The sequence below is a fragment of the Phocoena phocoena genome, chromosome 19 (genome assembly GCF_963924675.1).
Source record: "Phocoena phocoena chromosome 19, mPhoPho1.1, whole genome shotgun sequence".
Taxonomy (NCBI): Eukaryota; Metazoa; Chordata; class Mammalia; order Artiodactyla; family Phocoenidae; genus Phocoena; species Phocoena phocoena.
Window position 1 is genome coordinate 21,022,685 of NC_089237.1, and position 9,073 is coordinate 21,031,757.

The following is a 9,073-nucleotide window of genomic DNA, read 5'->3' on the forward strand; positions in this document are numbered from 1 at the left end:
ATTTGATAAGCTTCTGGGCTGGTGAATGTATCATGTGCTGGGAAGGTGGTGCACCCCAGTTCCATGGGGACCCTTCTGGACCTTGCCCTGTGTACCTCTTCATCTGCTATCTGCTGTTCTTTTGCAATCTTTATAATAAACTGGCAAATGGAAAAAAGAAAAGAAAAAGGAAGGGAGGAAGGAAGGAAGGAGGGTAGAAGTTAAGTCCATGCCATGCCAATGAGGTGGAGAGAAGTTTTGTCCCTTTACCCTGACAAGGAAGCAGCTCTGGCTGGAAGGTTCCAGGTCTTCCTCCAATTAAAAAGGGATGTAAGCATATGGAGACTTACCTCCTTCAAGGAGAGAGCAGGGATCCACCCAGCACAGCAGCAGGGATGGAAGCCAGCCCCTCATCTCCTTTTCTCTTTCTTGCCAGAATTGAGGCAGGGTCCTGCCATCAACATATTATCCCATTCAGCTATTGACAACTGTCAGGGGAGTCTTAACCCCATTTGACAGATGAATAAACCACGGCTAAGAAAGGTAAAGTCACTTGCCCAAGTCACAAACCAAGTAGCTGACCTAAGAAGAGCCTCTAATCTCAGGTCTGGCCCCAGATGCTCTTTCCACTGAGGCCTGCCCTCAGCACTTGGTTTCCTGGGGGCCAGGATTTCATGGCCAGACCACCCCTGCTAGATGTGGGGACAGGTTCTCTAGAGGCCCCTGGCCTTCCTTTGAGCTCAGATCCTTGCCATGTCCTGTGTTGTTTGAGCAGACCCTGTCCCTACTTCCCCTAAGAACTGTACTTAATGCGCCCAGGGAAGCATCTGATAAGACATGTGCCACCCTGTCTTGGCCCATGTGATCAGTTCTCCTCAAAGATGTCACATTTTGCCAAGGCTTGTTCCACCGAATTTCTCAGTCCATCACTGCCTCTCCACCCCAAACCATCCATACCCTCCTGTGGAAGGGGCAAAACTTTTGCTGAAGGCAGGCCCGAGGCCGGCGGTGTTCGTGGCCCAGGGAGGGCATCTTGGGCCCTTGGGACGTCGTTCAGAGCTGGACTCTGCTCCGCTCCTCCTTGGGGCCCTCCCCGCCCACCGGGGGCAAAGGCCGGCCGGCTCTCCCTACCCGCTCTGCCTGGCCTGCCGCAGCAGGGCACCGAACACCCGGCAGCCCGAGGAGCGACTGGGCGCAAAGGCCGGGGAAGGGGCCCGCAGATGCGGCCTCGGCACCCCCCTTCCTTGGCCGGGGCCCCCACGGTGTCGGGGAGCAGGAGGAATCAATCAGGATAATGAAGCCGCAGCCTGCCACGCACCGCGGGGGTACTGAAGAGCCGGGGCCGGTGCCAAGTCCGCCAGACGGTTCGGAGGAGCCGAACCCGTGTCGTCGTCGGCGGCGGCGGCGGCGGCGGCGGCGGCGGCGGCGGAGGAGGAGGAAGCCCGGAGTCGGCGCGCGGAGGCCGGACGCAGCTCCGCGCAGGCCCCTGGCAACCGCGCCTTGGCAACCGAGACGCCCAAGAGAAATCTTAAAGCTGCAGCGCCTCTTTCCCTGCCGCCGCCGCCTCCGGGACCCCGGGGAAAAGGGGCGTGCCCTTAGTGGTGGGAGTCAGGCTCTGTGCCTCTCGGGATTTGGGGATCTGACTCGTACCCTCACTCGTTTGTTTATCAAATGTAGATTGAACCTACGCGCCCAAGCAAGGGCTAGACTGGGGAGGGGAATGGGCAGTGATTAAAAATTGAGCGAGGTCCTGCCAAGAGGAGTTCACAGTCTAGCGCGCAAGGCAGACCAGACTGGCTGAGGTGAGCAAAGAAAGCCCTGTGTTACCCAGGATGAAGGGCTTCGGCTGGAGGGCTGAGGGGCTGTTACAAAATAGTCTCACAGCACCTGCCTTGCTCCAGGCTATGGGTTAGTTGCTTCTTTCCTGTTATTATACCCCCACCAGCCCTGTGAGATGGTATTATTATCATTATCGATCCCATTTTAAAGATGAAGAATTAGAGGCCCAGAGAGGTGAAGGGACTTAGCCAAAATCTCATTTTATGTTTTGGACAATCTAGGACCGATTTACATGACTTCTTACGCTGGCCAGTTTTCATTACAGCATGATGTCTGGAAGGTTAGGCTTGAGTGAGGACTTGCCAACACAAATCGTGTAAGAAGTGGGGAGAAAGGGTAGCTGAGATAAGAGATGGCTACTTCTCCCTTCTGCTGCCCACTACCCTGACCCTGTCTGTCCTGTTCTCATGCGCAGGCCTGTATGTGGGCAGAGGGCTAGAAGCGGTGACCTCCAGAGTTCCCTCTGGTTCTGTGATTTGATATCTCCTGCCTGAAGTCCAGGCACTGTGCCACTCCTCTGGGCAGCAGTAGTTGGCAGGGGGCTACAAACTGGGGGAGATTCCAGTCTTCTGAAAAAGGGGGTCAAGGGTGATGGGGGAGGATTAAAGAAGTGGTAAGGGGTCTTTGGCAAAAGAAAACCTGAGTCAATATCATTAGGCAGGTTGGGCCTCATCTTCCTGTCTCTTGTCCATCTGTCTTTCTCTTTCGGCACATCTATTCCGGTAAGAAATTTGTGCCAGGGCCTGAGGTAGGCTCTGAGGCTGTTGGTGAGGCAAAAATCATGCCGGCTTTGGAACCAAGCTCATCTGGTTTTAAATCCTGCTCTGACACTCATCAGCTATGTGAGTTTGGGCAGGTGGCTCAATCTCCCTGAGCCTTATTCAGTTTCTTTATCTGTAGAGTAGAGGCATTAATATCTACCTTTCATAATACCTTTATTGTGAGACTTAAATGCAATGAGAAAAATGTATATATGGTGTTTGGCACATGGCAAAGGTGGCAAAGCTTATCAAAAGGTAAATTTAAAGATGTCTTTGCTTATTTTGGTAGTCTAAATGTCCACATCCTGATCCCTGGAACCTGTGAATGTTACCTTATCTGGAAAAAGGGCCTTTGCAGATGTGATTAAGTTAAGAATCTTGAGACAGAATATCCTGGATCATCTGGGTGGGCTCTAAATGCCACAGGTGTCATTATAAGAGAGAGGCAGGGGAGATTATACACACACAGAAGAGGAGAAGGCGACGTGAAGACAGAGGCAGAAATTGGAGTGATGTGCCCACAACCAAAGAATGCCCAGCAGCCACTAGAAGCTGAAAGAACAGATTCTCCCTTAGAGCCTCTAGAGGGAGCACAGTCCTGCTGACACCTTGATTTGGGCCCAGTGAAACTGATGAACTACTGGCCTCCAGAAATGTGAGACAATAAATTTCTGTTATAAGTCACCAAGTTTGGGGGAATTTGTTACAGCAACCTGGGGAAACCAATACATTTACATTGGAAATTCCATCTTGAACAAAACCCAGTACCTGCCCTCTAGGAGTTCACAGTCTAGTGGGAAATGGGAGAAGTAGACAGTGCATAGGGATGCCCAGAGGGTGGAAGGGTAAGGTAGGTAAGGCTGTTGTAGTTGGAGAAGAAGTTAGCCAGGTGAGGGGCTAAAGCAGGAAGGGCATTCCAAACAGAGGAAACAGTGTGGGTAAAGGCACGGAGTAAGAGAAAACACTTTCTTCAGGAAACTCCCCACATTTGGAATGGCAGGTGCATGGGGATGTGGGGGGTGGCATGACAGAACTGCTGAGGTGGGAGGCAGGGGCAAGAGAGCCGAGTAGCTTCCACCCCTGAATGGAATCAAGCTGTCTGCCCTGGGCTGGCACTGGGTCCCCGATCAGAGAATCCTAGACTGTCAGTTATGGACAGAAGCCTTAGAGACCATCCTGTCCAGTCCTGCCATTTCACACATAGGAAAATTGAGGCCCATAGAGAGAGTCCATCTGGGGAATAAGCTAGAACCAGATGGCCACACTCTGGCCTCTCTTGAGCCTGGGTGTCCCATATCTGAGGGTCTCAGAGACACTGCCTGGTGGTTCCTCAGTAGCCCACTTCCAAAAAGCACAGGCCCTGTGGTCTCTAAACAAAGAGGGGATTATTTGCATATTATTTGCATGTTGTTAATTAGATGAGGGAGGCAGATTCACTCAGCCCCTTCCCTTCATGTCCCCCTGTCCTATCTCACTCCCATTGAGTTCTTCTTCCTCAACCATCTCTTGCCCTCAGCAACTTCTCCCGTAATTCCAGCCCAGGCCTCACCCCTCAAGGCCCCTTACCTAGCCCCAGCCCAACCTCTACTGTATTGTTTGGTCCTGTCTGGAAAAAGTACCTGGTGTGTCTTTAGTATATCTAATCTGGATGGAGGTTCTTGGAGCATGTTGTAGTGGAAAGGGAGTTGATGGGCTGTCCAGCTCGAGGTTTTCTCTGAGAATGGGGAGCGGTGAGCTCTGTCTCCCTGTAGCCCAGGGGCCATCTAAATGGGGCTATGGAGTGAGGGAGGAGGGTGCTCCTTGGGGATCTGGGGGGCAGGTGCCAGCTGCATGCCCCAGGCCTGCCCCAAGCCTCTTGGCTGGCAGCCACACCAGCCCACAGAAGAGCTGGCTCCTTCTCTTAGGGAGGGGGAATCCTGCGGAAGGTCAGGGAGCATCCCTTGGCCTAGCAGCCTAAGATGGATAAGGTTGAGGTTACCACGCGAGTCATTATGGATCCTCCAGTGGGGACAGCACATCCAGATTCTGGGGCTGTCATCAAGTCCAGAAAATTATGAGACACTGTGCTAAACTAAGCACAGTGTCTCCCTGAGGGTAGACACTCAATCAAGTTTTTCTGATAATGAGGGGAAACAGGTAAGGAGGAAGGCGAGTCACAGAAAGGCACAGGCTCTGCCTCTCTCACCTGCCATTAGCCCCCTCTTCTCTCCGAAACCAAGCCCATGCCCAGAACCTCTCTCAGATGAGATGTCTGAGCCTGTCACCTGATGGTCACTGGAGATGGTCACTGGAGAAGGCACCACACTGTAGCCATGACAGGTACACAGGATGAGCTCAGGTGCCCCCTACGCCATCCTGGCAGAGTTGATCTGGGGCTCTGTCACAAATACGGCTGACTCAAGGTAGCTGCCAGGAGCTGGGGAATGTTGGTGCATTAGGATTCATGGAAAAACCTGAGACACAGCTCTGGCTAGCACCTTGCAGAAACCAACTTGCTCTGGTTAGGACAGTGGCCTGGAGATGAGAAGAAAGACTGACCTGCACATGTGAATAATTCTTCTCCATGTATGAGTGATGTACAAGGTGCGTGTATACATGCTACAGGGGGACTCAGGAAGCATTCTGACCTGCGTACACAGCTGTGTATACATATCCCAGTGTGCACAAGTATATGTGGCATGTGAGTGTCTTCATGGAATTCTACCTTTTCTCTGCTCTGGGACTTCTTTTCTTGTTTTCTGGTAAAACGGGAAGTGGGAATGTCAGTTTCACCGTCCCCAGCCCTGCTCCCTTGTGTAGAGGTTCCCTGCCTCCATTTGCCCATGACAGGAAGCAGTGGATCCCTCCCTGGTCCTGAGTGGGGGGTTCTAGTTGCTTACTGGCCTGGATGACTCCCTCCTGCACCGATTCCTTCTTCCCCTAGTGTGCCCCATGCCACTCCCGCCTCTAGTGTCCAAGTCAAGGGGAGAGGTGGGAGGAAGTGGGGTGATGCTATGGGAGTGGGTGTAGGAAGGGTGGATCAGATACTGTTCGATTTTGCCCGGGTCCCTCTGGATCACTGCTGCTCATTTAAAATTCTGATTTAAAGCCGAGCGGCTCTTTAAATTTCCACATTAGCATGCTGCCCTGATGCCAGGCCAAGATGTTGGGATGGATTTGGCAGGAACGCCTCCAACAGCAGCACTTGCCAACAATAAAACAACGCATGAATAAAAGAAGGCTGGCTTGGCGGCAGCGGCAGCCCAGGTAGCTGGGTGAGTCAAGGAGGGGCCCTCATATGCGGAGGCTCAGAGACATGAAGGCCTGTGTAGGGCACATGTGAATGTAATACTCCGCGGCTGTCTTGGCCCTCACCCTCAATCTGTGCCTGCAGTGGAATCTGGAGTGAGGGCCCGGGAAGGATGGTGGTTCCTACCCTGTGCCTGTCTCACCCCCCTCTCCACAGGGTTATCTTCCTGGAGGGGACAGATGTTGCTTTTGATGAGGACACAAGGACTTGGCCCATAGCCTGAGCTGTCCTACTTCATTAGGGGCCCAGAGAACAGGTGGGGTCAGAGAGAACAACATTGCCTAGAATGGCTTCCAGATCCATGACCCCGGGTGCCTAGGTGCTGAGGGGCACTGTCAGGATAAGGGGGCTGGGTGAGAGGCTGCCATGAGGACTGGGTATTGGTCTTCAGCTGGGTGGGAGAGATGCTCTGGGCTGGGTGGTTGGCTAGAATGAGGAGTGGCCAGGGAGAGCAAAGGGCTGCTGGGCCTGGCCTAACTCGAACTTTCTGCAGACTTGGGAATGTTATTTGAGGTCAGATGGCAAAGGGCAGCGAAGAGGTCAGATAAAGCGCTGGACTGAAACCTGGCCACTCCTAGAGGTCATTTTGTCCACCCCTGCTTCCCAGGGTCTAGAGAATTCAGCTCCGAAGGAGCTGAGGCCGCTGGATCCTGTGTTCCTCTGCTCCAATCACCTGGCTGAAGCTCATCACCAGCCCCCAAGAGATTTCAAGAAACAAGCAGACTATCCTGCTCTTACCATCTATCCCTCCCACTTGGTCAAACCATCTTCTTCCTTGAAGCCCAGGGGAAGAGACAGAAGCAAACAGAGGGGTGATAGCAGATGGTCTCCGCAGTCTCAGCTAAGGCAGTAAGGCAGAAAAGAGGGGTTTTATGGAGAGCACCCTTCCCCAGTGGAACTCCTCCCTTCCAGCTCACGAGTGATTTCAGGCCCCAACATGGGGAGACATTGTTGGGACTTTGAATTCTCTCAAGCCCTGGAGAAGCTGGAGGGCAGACAGGCAGGACCAGGCTTGGGCAGGGCAAGGGCCCCATATCCTGGGACTTGGCCTGTCCTGTCCTGATAGCTTTTTCCAGGGAAAATGAAGTGGCCTGGCCTCCCAGGCACCTTGTTCCCTGTTCCACACATTGCAGGTGAGTCAACACTGGGGTGGGGGTGTGGCTACTAAGCTGAGTTGAGGCCGGAGAGACGTCCTTCTGTCATTTTTTCATTCACTCAACAAATATTTTCCAAAGAGCTGCTTTATACTAGGCACTGTGCTGGGCACTGGGAGCACGCTGGTGAACACAGACAGACATGGTCACTGTCCTTGTGGAACTTTCCATCTGGTGAGGGAAATAGGATCATTATTCAAATGACTGCACAAATAAGTATGAAATAACTGCGCTAAATGTTATGAAAGAAGAATATATAGTACCATGAAAGTATATAATCGGGGGACTTGGCTGAGTCTAAGGAGCTGAGGATGAGCTTGCAAAGGAGACAGAGAAAGAGCAGCTAGAGTGGTAGGAGAACGGGCAGTGACATCACAGAACCAAAGGACGAGGTGGTCAACTGTGCTGAGAGATGCTGCAAGCTGGTGAGACACCTATTTGCCCTGACTCTTCACCTGCTAGTTGTGAGTACAGGTATGGAAAGGCTCTGGCATGGTGCCTGGCTCACAGTTGGTGCTCTGTAATGAGAGCTCCCTTTTCCCCCTCCCTAAGCTGAGCCTTCCCTCCAGGGACCCCAGATTTCTGGAACAAAGGACCTGTCTAGGCTTAGCCTCCTCTGTCAACTCAGGCCCCAAACCCCAGCCATCCAGTCGTCAGTGAGGGACTCTGGGCCTCTCCACATTAGTCCCTTTACATAGAGCTCTACCATCCCCCAAACTACTTCTTCCTTTGCATTGGTCTTCCATGAAGAGGGGCTGGGGTCTAGGTCTTGGAGAAAGATGGCATTCTGGCTGTGCTTCTGGGGCTGAGTATGAGAAGGCAGTTGGAATCCTCAGCAGCTCTCAAAGCTGCCCGGGGTGAATCTGAGTGTCTTAGGTAGCAAGAGGGAGTAGTGGGGAGATGAGGAGGGGGGCTGCCCACCCAAGGCGGCGTAGAGCCCAGAGCCTTTTCCATTGCAGACACCCCATCTGTCTCCCACAGAAGGCTCGGGTTGGAGGAGGTGCCGAGGAGGGGGGTACAGAGGGTGAAACTGTACAGTCTGAAAGTGAGTACAATGGCAGTGAAGGTGCTGACTGGGGAGAAGGTGGAGGGTCAGGACGGGGAATCGGCAGGAAGAACTAGAGGTCAGAGGCTGGGAATGGAGGTGGGGAGGGTAGGGGCACTGCATGCTACTCTCCCATATAGCTTTGTGTTTGATTTTTAATTTTTTTTTTTTTTTTTTTTTTTTTTGCGGTACGCAGGCCTCTCACTGTTGTGGCCTCTCCCTCTGAGGAGCACAGGCTCCGGACGCGCAGGCTCAGCGGCCATGGCTCACGGGCCCAGCTGCTCCGCGGCATGTGGGATCTTCCCGGACTGGGGCACGAACCCGTGTCCCCTGCATCGGCAGGCGGACTCCCAACCACTGTGCCACCAGGGAAGCCCCTTGTGTTTGATTTTGATTTAAAGTTCCCTACCCCACTGACAAGAGGGCAAAGAATCACACTTTTCTGGCTAACAAACTAATGATGCTCCTAAGCCCGGGGCCAGGCTGGATTTACGATGCTTCCCTCTTCCCAGCAGTCAGACCTTTGCCAAACCTTAAAATAATATCTTAGTTAAATTGGATGGCTTCCAAGGTGTTTTCTTTCACATATTACTTTAACTGATCCTGCTAAAGTCCAGGGAGGTAAACATTATTATTATTCACCTGTAAATAAAGCAACAAGGAGTTTCAAAGATTAAGTGAATAACTCGGATCACAGGAGAGTAAGGAGAGGGGACCGGAACCCAAGCCTCCTGACTCTACATGCAGCCATTAGGCTACTCTTGGGCCTTCCTTGCTCCTCATTTTTGTTGATTATTGTACCACCTCCACTGCCAGGTCAAGTCTGAGGTTTTCTAGTTGAGAGCTCAGACCTCCTCCCCTGAAAAACCCAGGCCTTGTTGAACACACATCGACACAGAACCCCCCTTTCTAAAGTCTGATCCAGACATTAGAAAACTGGACATCCCCAGAGGGGTGAGTCTCCCATATACGGAAATATGAGAGCGCTCTAGACCGGAAGTGGTGA